The 14,123-nt window shown below is 44.1% G+C and overlaps 1 long non-coding RNA gene across 1 annotated transcript; it reads right to left on the bottom strand.

Annotated features, from left to right (window-relative positions):
- Window positions 1-2,953: 2,953 nt before the first annotated feature.
- Window positions 2,954-6,782, bottom strand: LOC309352391. The gene is made up of 2 exons (XR_014161292.1): window positions 6,600-6,782; window positions 2,954-3,138 (listed from the first exon to the last, which is right to left on the bottom strand). It is a non-coding gene; the product is annotated as an uncharacterized lncRNA (long non-coding RNA).
- Window positions 6,783-14,123: the final 7,341 nt, after the last annotated feature.

Below are 14,123 nucleotides of genomic sequence, written 5' to 3'. Positions count from 1 at the left end.
CATGCCATTGTGCTCAGGGATGACGAGAGCTAGAGTTCAACCACATCTTGAAGGTGTGTCATGCTGGCTACCCCTGATCACAACAATGGTGTAAGGCCATTGTTGGATCTTCTAATGCAGTGTTTCCCATCATCCCCAACCACTGGTCTTGCTAGCTAGGGATGATGGGAGTTGTAGTCCAAAAAACAGCTGGAGACCCAAGTTTGGGGAACACTATTAATGCTTGTGGGGCATTCAGCATTCAGGCTTCCCACCAACAGTTGCTTCCCTCTTTCTGATTATTTTCACTATGCTGAGAGTAGGGTCATGTGTGTGAAGAGAGTGGATCGGAGGTGAGGCTATAGACTGACTTGCAGCCAGTGTTGGTCCAAGACATCTTTTGTTGCCTGAAGTAGAGCACTAAATGGCACCCCACGTGCTGAAGGTTTGCTTTGCCATTCAAACATAAATCCCTGCCTTCCATTTGATTCCACCACCTGAAGTAGCTCTGTGTCACTTTTCTGCATGACAGGGTCAGTTCTAGCCATAGGGAGGCTTGAGTTTTGCCGGCAGCAGAAAGTCAGGCTGGCTCCGCCTTCGTTGCCAAGTGCAAGAGACACTGTGGCAAATCAGCTGAGTTTGATTTCTAAGACGGAAAGTCTCTGATCAGCTGATCGCACAATGCTATCTATGTAAGCCCTGACAAATAGCTCATGGTGCTGCATGTGGCAGTGATGTCAGGTGACTGGCTTCACCCACATGCCAAACTTAGCCAACAAGGCTGAGGGAGAGAAAGATCAGGCCCACTGGTCAGATCCAGTTCCCTACCGCTACATGGAATCTCAAAGGCAGGGTATCACCCATTACAAGATGTGGGTGATAAACTACAGGGGTCAGCCATCTCTCCACACACACCCCTGTAATGGCATGGCATCATGATTTAGCATCATTTTCTACTGGGTATTCTGTCCCAAATTAGAAACAACTGGTTCTAGGAGGCTGGTGGCAGAGCAGTGCCATTCCCCTTCCCCTCTGCTATGCATCCCCTGAAAGTTCAGTGAATTTACCCACCCAGGCTGAAAAAAAATGTGGAATTGTCATCACCACCTTTTCAGGAAACGGGTGGTCCCATGGAAGGGGGCCTTATACTGTAGTGGTGCCAAAGTCTAAAACACAGGTGCAGAATGATGGGAGAGCAAAGAAAACAAACTGCTAATTTTTCTCATATTCATCTCATAATGTAAAGCTTTTTTCCAGGAGCTGTCTAAGGATGCCTGAAGGCAAAAGGGAGCCTATATTTTGAAATGGAGGCTTGAGGGAACGAAGGAGGCAGTAGACATAGGCTTCCAGATAAGATGAAACATTTCCCCAGTCTATTACACACATTCTAATAGCCTACAGTAAATACCACTCCCTTTTTTCTTCTTAACTGACCTTAGCCCTGAATACAGGCATTTATTTAGTAGTCAGAAATAAAGACAGGGGTTATTTTAGTGTGAGGTTATTTTAATTGTATGTTTTCATATATATATTTAATGATACGTGCTATATATTTTTACCATGTCTTATATTTTTAAATTGCACCCTGATCGAGCCTGAAGGATAGAGTAGCCTAGGGATCTAAATAAATAGATGAAGTCTGATTCTGTAGGAAACCATGACCTAACGCAGACAGGGAAGACTCATGACAAGCAATGCAATCATCTCCTACGGATCCCACCAGAAGGCCGCCTTTGTAAATGGCCAGGTAGTGCAATTTCATAAAGTCTGTTGCAGAAAGCAGAAATCTGTTGCAGACAGGCCCTCCCACTGTTTGGATTGTGGGGAGGAGGTTTGTGGTAGAAGCTCTGCCCCTGATCTATACACATTTATTAAAGCATGAGATGAGGGTCCATCAACCCTCTTCTCTTCTCTTCAGATGTTTAAGCAAGTGGTAAAAGAGGAAGTGTCAGCCACTCCCCTCTAGTCTACATGCATTTGTACCCCAACTGAACATTGGTAAGAGTTACTTTTATCACACTACAACAAAGGAAGCAATATAGTGATACGTCACAAAGTTGAAAAGGAAGGGGCCCCATTGGGCGCTGGGCTGAAACTGCCCCCACTCCCGCCACTGCCAGCACCTGGTGCAGGGAGGAAGGAGGCAGTGGAAAAGGAAGGTAAGGCAGGCAACCCCCACCTGTGATATGCCGCTGGGGGATGGTACCATTGTGTTCTGGCCCTCAAACCGGTGCTGGACAATGTATCAATGCATCACCCAGGCTTAAGGGATACCTATAGCACTGGCATTCTTCTGGCCAGTGAAAACCTAGCTGATCATGCAGGCATTCCTTGGCACTGATATTTGTTTGTTTGTTATTTTGTTGATTTTATTTTGTGAATTGTGTTATTTTTACAACAAGCAGTGGTCTATAATTTTAAATAAAATAAGCAAGTCATCGCAATTCTGTAATTCATGAACTGATTGGTGAGCCAAACGTTTTGGGAAATCTGACTTTTTTTTTTCATTGCTGAAATCAAGTTTTGATTGTATCTTGGATGAGCTCATTTGAAATTAAGTTGTGCATAGATCCACACCTTGATATCGTGAAAGCAATATTCTTCAGATGTTTTGCCAGATGGGTCATAATGTGCAGGTGCAATTGCTGAGAGGCTCTGCCGACAGTTATTAGTTTGCATTTCATTTGCGAGGCAGGCACCCACAAAAGCCCGGCTTATTGTAAGTTTGGCATTGTCTGCATGAAAATGTACCCATATGTTACGGCCAGACAGAAGGCAAGAGACTATAGCAGTTGACCCTTTAACCTGCAATATTCCCGAATAATATTGGAGTAAAGAGTTGGGCTTAGGGATTTAGTAAATGGCGGTCCCCCTGACCTTAATTACTCTAATGCCTCCTCTAATCCTATCAGGGCTCTGTGAACGAAATGCATTTTGAGTATCTAAAGAAAAGATTACTCGCCCACCATTAAGCTGCAGTTGGAGCACATCGTGTTAAAAATTCAACAGAATGTAATACAAGTCACCTGTTGCCCAGGAATCTGCCCGTGTCAGAGAGCAGAGCAAGCCACATTAATCAGCCATGAAAGGGGCAGGTCAGTGTTGCCCATGTCTGCCTGGCACTGTGCGTTCTTTTTGTTGGGTTCAGCATCACAGCTTCTGCAAAAGGAAAGACAGAGTGGAAAGCGTGTCACCCGACACTTTTGACCTTCTCCCACACAAATATTTGGGGCTAGCTTCACAAGACAATGAGAGAGAGCAAAGCACATGTTTCTAGCAAGAGGCACTGCAATCCTCAGAGCTGCAAAGAGCTGCAAGCAACTTCCCCCTCTTTCTTTCTTTCTTTCTTTCTTTCTTTCTTTCTTTCTTTCTTTCTTTCTTTCTTTCTTGGCTTCAAGGCCTTGCAGCTACACAGTGCCAAGAAACCCACACAGTGACTTTGAAAGTAATTGCGTATTAACAGCCGCGATGGCAAGGATTAACATCTCCGTGTGTATCATTAGCAGAGGTCTTTAATATCTACAAGAGACATTATTTAAATCTCGGCTAAATTGCAATTAAGCAATGAAAAAATCCCGCCCAATGCAGAAAACTAATCAGGATGCAGAAACTCTGGTGTACACCTGGTGCTCCCTGTAGGATTGGGTGAATCTGTCAATTCTGGTTTCTCTCAGTTTCTCATTTTTCCAGCCTTAAGTTCGGTTCTCCACATTTTCACATCAGTTTGCCATTTTCTTCTTAAAAGTTCTCAGAAAAAAACATCTCAGTATTTTAGTGCAAAGTGCTCCTAATGTTTACATCCCCCCCCCCCCAGCATTTTTCAGTGCAGATTAGGTTAACTGGGCTTTTAGTGTTAGCTGAATTTCATTTCTCCCCCATCCCTCACTTCCTGCCATGAAATAAACTCCACATGCAATTCAGGGGAGGCTGCCAATCTGTACAATTATGCCTTTGAAATGAATGGGACCCTGTGGATGAAGGCAAGGGGCGGGCATCCATCTGATAACACACACCCCTGTTTTGGACTGAGATGAGAGTTGTTATTGCTGGTTTGTAAATGGAAACAACTAATTTCATGAGGCATCCTGATTTTCTCCCACCTGGGCCTTCCCCTGAGATTAAAAGAAAGAAACAGGGATACCTGTGGTTCTTTGTGAAGTGAGAGTCGATGAGCTGCTTCTTTACTTGAACTCAGATGGACAGAGGTTTATTTGTCTATCAGTCAATGCCTCCACCAGATTTTTATGCCACCCTTTTATGCCACAGGCAATTATCAGGGCAGTTTACCAAAGCAATGGAATAAAAATACAAAACAAACTAACCACCCAGCTAAATCAATGTAACAGTAGGATAGTAAAGGCACCCACATCCATAAAAAACTCTTTCAGGTGAAAAAAAAATGGAGAAAATACATTAACTAGGCGTTAACCTGCTGGGGTGCCACAGAGGCCATCTTCACCTGAGAATCATTTGGAGAAGGACCTCTGAAGAGCCAAGTCTACAGGCAAGTTGCTGTGGAAGTTGGTGTTTCTTCAGGAAGCTAGGCCTCAAACCATGTTGCTATAGGTGGATGTTGTCCATGGTTTGCGGGGCTGAAGGTGCCTTTGGGCAGAACCTTCCAACTGCAACATAAAAAGTGCACCCAAGCCAGGTCACTAACCTTACAAAGATACTGCAAGCAACCTCTAAGGACCTCCAGCCAAATCAGTGCTGTTGTGGGTGCAGGTGAACACCGGTGTGTGGTGAAATTTTTTGTAGGGAACCAGAGCTAGCGAGGGCAATTGGTGAGGCGGTGGCAATGTTGCATGTGTGAACATTGAGCCTCCCTTCCTAAGCTGGGTAGAAGCTTCCTGGGCTTTGGGAAGGTCTCTGACAGGGTGCTGGAGACCTCCTGCCTCATTCCCAAAGCCAGGAAAGCTTTGGAAAGGTGGCTGGAGGGCTCTTGGACCCGTTGGATCATCACATCTCATGTGCTTTGGGAAGGAGACACCAGGGAAACATTTAGGAGACTAGCTTAGTACCCCTAGTCCACTGACTGCATATCACTAAAGTAAAAAGAACCAGGGCGTAGGCTGCTGCTTGCAGTTCTCTTCACCTCTCAACCTTCCTCACAGGACTATTATGAAAACAAAGCAGGATAGCCCCTCTGTATGTAATCCATTTTCTAAGGATGTACAAACACATCTAGTCCAAAGTTTTGCTCCTAGCATGAGCTAGCCTCCAACAAACAGGACACAACAGGGAACGGCTTACCCCTGCAACAACTTGCTGCTTAAAAGAACTAGCCTGCGTAAATTCCAGTTTTTCTTCTGTCTGAATTTGCCTGCAGGTGTTTCTGTACAACCTAAAGCCCCTTTCCTCAATCTGATGCCCTCCAGAGGCTGCAGTCTAACCTTTATCTGGAGGGCATCAGGTTGAGGAAAGTCACAAGGAAAACAGGACATGCACTTGAGTTTGGGGGCTTTGAAAACAGTAATTGCGTGGACAGGCGGAGTCCCCAGATCCCGAGCGGTCCCCCCCCCATCATGTGGAATAACTCAAGACAACGTGCTATGGGATTAAATTGGCCACAACTTTATTAAATTTCAAATGTGGGTAGACCTTGGCTCAGGCATTGGGCGTTCTCCCTCCCCAGTCCCCAGCCGGGGACCTAGGGAGCTTCAGGGTTATCCAGTGTGTGTGGGGGGGGGATGGGCAGGCTCTGGAGAACATATGTTCAAGCAGAGATAGCCACCCCCGTTACGCCGCCGCCGCAGGGGAGAGCAATGACGACCTTTCGGCGTACGGTCAAAGCCTCCCTTCAGAAACCCCTTTAACGGGGAACCCTGGTATCGCTGCCGCAAAGAGGAAGATGGACTAAAGGATTCCGCCCAAGGCCTGATACCGCCAAAGTTGTGACGTTTTGCTACAGGAAAGGCGAAACCTGCCAATGCAGGGAGATTCCTTTCCGGCCCTTTAACAACGACCTTAACGTAGCAGCGCCCGCATACCTGTGAAGATAAGTTAACCTGCAAAACCTATGAAGAAAAGTTAACCTGCAAAAGAAGACATTAACTGAGGGTGGGTAGGGTGGGAGAAACTCTGGAGCCAAGTGAGGATTCCCAGGTAAGATCCTCCCTCTATTGTGTGGGCAGGTAATCCCTCCCCTAGCTGGCCTGGTCTCCTTGGCAACGCTTCCCCCAGGTGGGATTGGACAACTGACTGAGGTAGGCGGAGACCTCCAGGTATCCCACCTGAGGGAAGGCAAAGCCAAGCCTATGCTGATGGGGCCGCTCCAGATCTAGGGCTGCGCGCGTCCACGCAAAGGGCGCCCCCCGTTTTAAGCGGGGAGCGGTCAATACTGGAATTTCTTTTATGAATTAAGAAATGACAGAATAGATGGATAGGAGCAATATTCCTTTCTCAGAGGCCTGAAACCTTAGAGTTTGTTTAGGTAATAACTTCATTCCAGAAGAACATTCAGAGGCAGGAAATATCTCCCTTGAAGCTAATTAACCAACAGCCTGCAAGCCCTGTCCAAGAGGACTTGTTCTTCGGATCTAAATTTTATTTATGCTTTAAAACCGGGTTTGTTGAATATACATAAAAAAGCCGAAATAACAGTTGAAAATTATACTTACCATATAACAAAACTTCTTTGGGGGGTGGGGTGTTGAGGAGCAGGGGTTGTGGGGCAGCATAAACTCTTAACCTGAAGTGATTTGTGGAGAATGTGGTCTAGCTGAAGGATAATGGGTGGAAAAGAAAACAGAGGGAGGAGAGCTGGTGGAGCTTGAGGGGAAAATGGTAATCCTTAAGCTTCAAGCCGATAGCAGCTAAAACCCGGAACTAGTTATTTACAGTATTCTAAGGCACTAATAAACCATTTTTTCCTGGCGGAGGCAGAGGGAGAGTGGTGTTTGTCTAGGAAGAGATTTGTGTGTTTAATTGGATGACACTCAAGAACAGGAGAATGGATGGACTCTGAGCCAAAATTGGGCAGCTAACAAATATGACTAATATGTTGATTTTGGCTTGCTAGGCGTCTCATTTTCCCAATCTTAATTTCGGCAGTCCACAATTCTGCAGCAGTTTGAAAATCGCTCTCTCTCTCTTTAAAGATCTTCCTGAAAATTCATCACTTTAGTGTGAAATTATTCTAATAAATCCCCCCACTTTTTTTGCATGCACCTGTGTGTGATCGATTAGTAGCTTGGAAGGATGCCTTGGGAAAGCCACCCCCTCCTTGACACTGTCTACTATCTATTTTGGCAAGCAATATTCTCTAATGTAATGCATTTCTACATTTTGTTTTCACTGATATATGCATTTATATGCACACTTTACACCAATATCTGCATTTTTATATGCATTACTTGGCTGACGAACTGCATTGCAAGATTTGGAGATTGTGAATTTTCAAGGATGGCCATATTTCTGTTTGTATCTTGTTTCAAAAACTATGAATTAGGTGGGTTCTTTCAACATGAGCAGAATCGACTTTCTCCCGTATCTTTTACCTTCAGCTGAGGCGAGCTGTTTCCTGAAGCAGTGTCCTGAAGTCTGAACCAAAACTTGTGGTCACTGCACACCCCTATCAAGCAGAAGACTTTTCTTCGGGCAGCCCTTGAAATAGAGGATTGCCTTTGAAAAGTAGAACACCCTTCTCTGCATTGTTTTCCTGTGAACATTTCGTAGGTGGGAAGAGCCATACAGACATAGATACACAGGTGCTTTCTCTTAGCTTCGAAGGACTACCACTGTTCTCTGTGTTAAGTCCTAATTTGATGCACATACTTAGAATGATTATTGCACATCTAAATTGTAGTGTGTTTGATTCTTCCATATAGATCCATGCAGCCTTCTGCTATTGGTATGTGTTAATCACAGTTCTGCTTTTAAAATGGGACGTTCCCATTAATGATGGTAACAGAACCTAAGTTTCAGAAGTGAGTATTCAAAAGTTAAGGTTTGTGCCCCTCTCATGGGCAATTTAGAATCCATTATGCATTCACTCGCTGAGGTCCTTCTCACTCTCTTCCTATTGTTTCCCACACTGCTAATGGGAGGGCTGCTTGATTTCTGTATCAGAAATCGAAAAAACTGGCTGAATTTCAAAGCTTTGTCTATAAAAGGCTTTGTACTTTCTGCTACCTTGTGCTTTCTGCTGAACACCGCGAGGCAATTCTCCAGTTTGCAAACAACATTGGAAAAAGGTGTTGGAGCGTCCATTGATTTAAGTTTTTTCAATAATGCATAAAGCAAGAGGAGGGTAGCAAAGGGGGCATTCAGTTTATAGTCTGTGAATATGAAAGCTTCAGGGAGGCATAGTTAGTACCATATATAACATACTTTCAGTGAACTTTACAGCTCAGGGAAGGGGATATTTCACATTAACACACAATAAGGCAGTGTAAAGGCCAATAACGAGAAAGGTTAGACTAATTAATAGTACAATTGGGAATGGGAAATTGCTTCCATATGCTTTCTATAATTACTGTTACTGGCTAGATAAAAGCATCACATTTTTAGCACGGTTTTTTCCCCATTTCCTGACATGTTAGAAGCCCTCTTGAATAGTGTACAGCACCCCTGTGTAACACTGAAATTCAAGATGCCATTTTCAATGGTAAAAACAAATCATATAGCCTATTCACCTCTTTGATATCCAGAGCAAAATGGTGTCCTCAGCCAGAATGTTACTGTTCCTGCATAAGTTTCTACAGCAGGGGTGAGATATTTCAATCCTTCCAAATGTTGCTGGACTACAGCTTCCATCATCCTTGACCATGGGCCTTGCTGGTAAGCGCTGATGGGAGCTGGAGTACCTGGAAGCCCTTTGTTTACTGTCTCACCATTGTGCAGCTAATGTGGCAGTCTGCCCATTTACTTTTCAATTACTTACTTATCTCTATGTTTCTATTGCATACCCCTCATATGTCCTGAGAAAACTGGGACATCCCATTTTTTTCACGTGAGAGCATGGTGGCCATTTGGGGCGCTGCAATCCCACCCTGAAAAAAGCACTTTTGGGGGGCCACAATCTCTCATGACTCATGTGGAAGTCTAGCCCCAAAATATGGCATCCCAGGGTTTTTTTTGCCTCAATGTGTTTGAAGGTATGCCATTATCGCATATAGGATCGCTGCCACAGATATACCTTAGTCTGCCAGTCATGCTCTTGAGACATGGTGAATTTGCCTCAAGTAGTTTCTCTTGCGGGGAGGGGTTTATAATGCATATGGAGCTTCTAAATCCTTGAGAGAGGGGCTTGTGTCTGGATACGTAAGCAAGCTCTGCCCAACTTCTCCCCCTCCTCCAGTTCAGTGCCCCAAACTTTACAGTGTGGGCTGTGATAGTTTCCTTTTCTGGTGTTGAGTAGGATTTTATTTGTTCATTACCTGCTAGATTTTTTAAAAATGAACACTATAACCCGTATGATGAACTTATATCTGTTCTCCCCTTTGGCGAAAGGAATTAGTTGTATATTGAAATGTACAGCAGCCACTCCAAACCTCTCAATGATGCTCCTGTTTATTTAGATGTTTCATATTTCGCAGAGAGAACGACAGAGCCTGTGCTTCACATTCTGAAATTATTCCTCTGTACTTGGAGAGTTAAATGAAAAAAGAAACTTGATTGCAGACCAGCCAAAATGAATGTGATGAAATGCCTGGATTATACAACACAAAAGCGCTAGTCTGTACTTGTTTGCATGCACTTGGGGCTCAGAGAAGATAGCAGTAACTTTGCCTTCCAAGTACAAAATGATTGCTGGCGGTACATTATGAACATGTCAAGTTCGGGGAATATGTGTTCTTTCCCCCCCTTCTTTTTTTAAAAGACCCATCGTTTTCTTTCTTTAAATGGTAGCCACTGAAAAGTTATACAAACACTTCAGCTGTGGAATATATAATCTGATGCTTGGCAGGCTTCCTTTGTTGATCCAAGGACTGAAATATGCAGTATATCCTTGCAGTTGGTTCATGGCTTACACCAAAAAGATATTGGATACTTCCCTCCAGTTTAACTAGGACAGCTCTAGCAATCTAGCATGTTCCTCTGGCTTTCATAACAAATTTCCTCCAATTATTTTACGATGCAATTGGAGCCCTAGTTATGATCCATTCACTCCCCAGATGCTAGCCAGCCATAATCCCCAGACCTGATCAGTTGCCATTCCCCTTCTGCAGGAGAATGTATTTTGACTTCTTATTTGTATTTTGGTCTAAGAACAAATTCACTTCCTGATATCTCAAGCCATTATCTCAGCACACTGGCATGCCTTGGGAGGGGAACACTTTGATGTAACACACAGACATAAACACACACACACTCCTTAAGAGCTGGTGTCCCATGGTCCTGTGCAGGAAGGCCCATTGATATTCTGTGTTGCTGTCTCCAAATAGTCAACCAGGGCAGCCCCACATAAAAGCCCAGAGAGTGTGGATGAGTAACACAGATAAAACCCTCTGAAGTCACCAGAAAGTAATAATACTTTCTGTGTAGTAATATTGCTGTGTGAGTTGGAAGCTGCAAAAGCAAAACCTTATTGTTTTTGTGTGGTTTTCGACTTACAGAGCAAGACTCATTATTTGAGTCAGACCATTGATCTATCTAGCCTGGTACTTTCTGCACTGATTGGCAGTGGTTCTTGTTATGTACTGAAGTTCTCATCCTGGGCCAGCAGGGGGATACTGTAGATAGTTTTCACTCAGGTCCACATATGCAAATAAGGAATTGAAAGTGATGTTCAGTGATTGGATAGTTACAGAAAGTGTTACTGTTGCCTTGTAGTTGAGCTCTATATAAGCAGGTTGGCTGAACCCTTCAGTTCAGTTCTGTTCTGGCCTGTGAATAAACAAGAGCTGTTTGAAGAATCGCTCTGTCATCTGATATGTTCACCCACAACCTAACAGTTCTGCCCAGGATTGAACCTGGGACCTTCTGCTTGCAAGGTAGATGCTCTTTCCTGGAGCTTTAGCTCTTCCCCAAGAGCATCTTTGCCCTTGCATTTCTATATTTACTTTATTTCTAAAACATTTCTCAAAGTTGGGTAGCAACAACACAGCAAGACAAGCAAAGCATAGTCAGAAGATGAAACCGTCAGCATCTCTCACACCTGTCTCAGCATAGGCTTCACGTGCCTGGCAGAAAAGAAAGGCATTCAGCTGGCACCGAAAGATGGATAAAGTTGATGCCAGCCTAACCTCAGGGAGGAGGGTGTTCCTAAGCCAGAAAGCCATTGCTGAGAAGGCCCCTCTGATCTCATTCAAAGATGGTATTGCCAGAAGGGCTTCTCCAGCTGATCTCACGGTTCAGGCACGACAGTATGGGAGGAGGTGCTCCTTTAGGTAATCAGGTCATGAGATATTTAGGGTTTTTATACATACATACATACATACATACATACATACATACATAATTTTCTTTGTATGCCGCCTTTCCACAGTTCAAAAACCATGCTCAAGGAAGCTTACGACCTTAAAAAATATATACATAACTACAACGTAACAGAAGCAGTTATAAACTATAAACAAAACATTTAAAAATACACAACCCAACAATTTCCTCAAAAATCACAAGAAGATCTAAAATAAAGATATAACAACCCAACAGCAACAACACCCGCCCCCCAAAAAACCACCCGAGCCTGAGTCTAGTCAACAACCTCAGCTTTTGTAGCTGGAGTCAAGGCTTTGCCCTCCCAGGACAGGTGGGAAAAGGTCTGCAAGGCAGGGAGTAGGTCTTCTGGGACTCACAGCCAAGATGGTCTCAAAATTATTTATATCAAAACTATAGCTCCTGAATTGGGCTTGGCAATTTTGGATCCTTAAGGACTAGTATGACCCATCAGCGCCCTGTTCTGCAGTCTCTGAAGGCCCACATAAAGGGCAGGCCCACATCAAGCAAATTTCAGTAGTCCAAATGAAGGGTTACTAAAGCATGGTTAACCATGGCCAGAGTATGTGTAAAAAAAAGTAACTGATATGTTTTCCAAGGTGGTCAGTGGGAGCGAACTGGAGCACTGGAAACCTTACAGGCTATTCCACCTCCTGGAGTAGCAAGCGGTCAAGACATCAAGCCACTTGGGTTATGCTGGAGATGCCCATTCTATCCATTGTTTTTAGAGAGGAATTAGATTTGGATCAAAACTGGTTTGCTGGGGGGAGGGAATGCATTGAAATGTAGAAATCCATTAAAAAATGACAAGATAGATGTAGATGGTGGTTAATGTCATGTGTGCATATACATTGGCTCAGTCAGTAGAACATGGGACTCTGAATTTCAGGGTTGTGGGTATGAGCCCCACGCTGGGCAAAAGATTCCTGCATTGCAGGGGGTTGGACTAGATGGCCCTTGTGGTTCCTTCCAACTCTATGGTTCCATGGTTCTGCACCCCACCAACTGGATGCAGAGTGCATGGGAGTTTGTGCACCTACCGAGTGAACCATTTCACATGATTTCATGCTCAGTGCAACCACTTCTTAACACGTGTCCAAATGCAAAAGTCTGTTAAATCTGGGAGAGATGTCCATTTCCCCCATGGATATTATGGTTAATAGAAAACTGGGCATTGGGTACAACGCAGGCTCTGACCCATATAAGCTGAAAATTAAAATCCTCTTTCAAAACTGGAGCAGCAGCGGAGGCAGTCAAGGTGGTCATAGCACGTAGGATGATTTGATTTCTGGCCTCCCACATATCCTGTGATAAATGGTATTTCCTTTCAAGCTCATTACTGAGACCCTCGTGGTACTTTGTAACTGGCAGGGTTTTTTTTAATATAAAGAATGAAAAACGAGTTTGCAAATGCATTTTAAACTACACAGTGCTGGATGTAACTTTTGAAATGGTTAGGCTAAGACCCCACCCCCTTCCTGCTGCCTCCATTTTCCATTTCTTTCTCCATCTTATTTTTTCCATTTTTGTCCTGCCCTTCTTCTGGTTCTGTCTTGGTTGGCCTATCCTTTTCTCTGGTTAGCTTCTTGGCTGGAAGGTTACATATCTTATGTGAACAGTAAAGGCAAAACAAGGAGAAGTATCATTGGACCTCTTATTGTTTAATGAATTTCTGTACAACTGCCTTGAGCACACCCAGCCCAAGGAGGACAAACGGCTGATAGTTCATTATTTTTTGACAAAGCATGGATTTACAGTTGCTTCTGAGGTGCACTAAACACACACACACTTCTTCTTTGGTGATCACTTGTGGCCGAGTAAGATTGTCTTCCATGAACATGGTCTTAACGATGTGTGTGTAATGCTAGTTATATTTTTGATATTATCTAATAATGAGTATTTCCATGGTACTAGGGAGCTACTGGGGTTCTATTGACTTAGTCCAGAGCTTCCATGAAACTGTACATTTTCATTCTGCATTTAAAAGAAGTTAAAACAACAACAACAACTGCCCCTCAGTCCACAAGAGACCCAATATCTACCTTGAAGGGCAAACCATTGTCACATAATGGCTTCAGTTTACTGAAACGAGCATGTGTCACATTTTGAGCACACTGAGGTAATGCAAATCTGAGGGGTAAAACTTGAGTTGGTAACTGAATCCAGTGAGGAAGAGACTGGATAGATAATCCAGTGAAAACATCTGAATGATGCACTTGTGGGCTTAAGTCATGGGTAGGCAAACTAAGGCCCGGGGGCTGGATCCGGCCCAATCGCCTTCTAAATGCGGCCTGCGGACGGTCCGGGAATAAGCATGATTTTACATGAGTAGAATGTGTCCTTTTATTTAAAATGCATCTCTGGGTTATTTGTGGGGGCTGCCTGGTGTTTTTACATGAGTACTGGTAGAATGTGTGCTTTTATTTAAAATGCATCTCTGGGTTATTTGTGGGGCATAGGAATTCGTTCAATTCCCCCCCCCCAAATATAGTCTGGCCCCCCACAAGGTCTGAGGGACAGTGGACTGGCCCCCTGCTGAAAAAGTTTTCTGCCCCCTGGCTTAAGTGGTGGGGGCAGTCCTTCCACAACATGGTTGACTAGAAGGAATGTGAAACATGGTGTTGGGGAACCAGCAGAATACAAGCCTGAATGGTAAACATTTGTGAGCATTAGCAGTGACTCACACGGTGTGGCGTGGGTAAGTGGGGGTGAGCCCAGAGGCCTGAAGAGAATTGGATATGAGCAACTCCAGCACCTCATCG

This window comes from Podarcis erhardii (assembly GCF_964252035.2).
Source record: "Podarcis erhardii genome assembly, chromosome: 11".
Taxonomy (NCBI): domain Eukaryota; kingdom Metazoa; phylum Chordata; class Lepidosauria; order Squamata; family Lacertidae; genus Podarcis; species Podarcis erhardii.
Note: the sequence above shows the minus strand (reverse complement) of the source record. Positions and strands in the feature narration are given on the sequence as shown.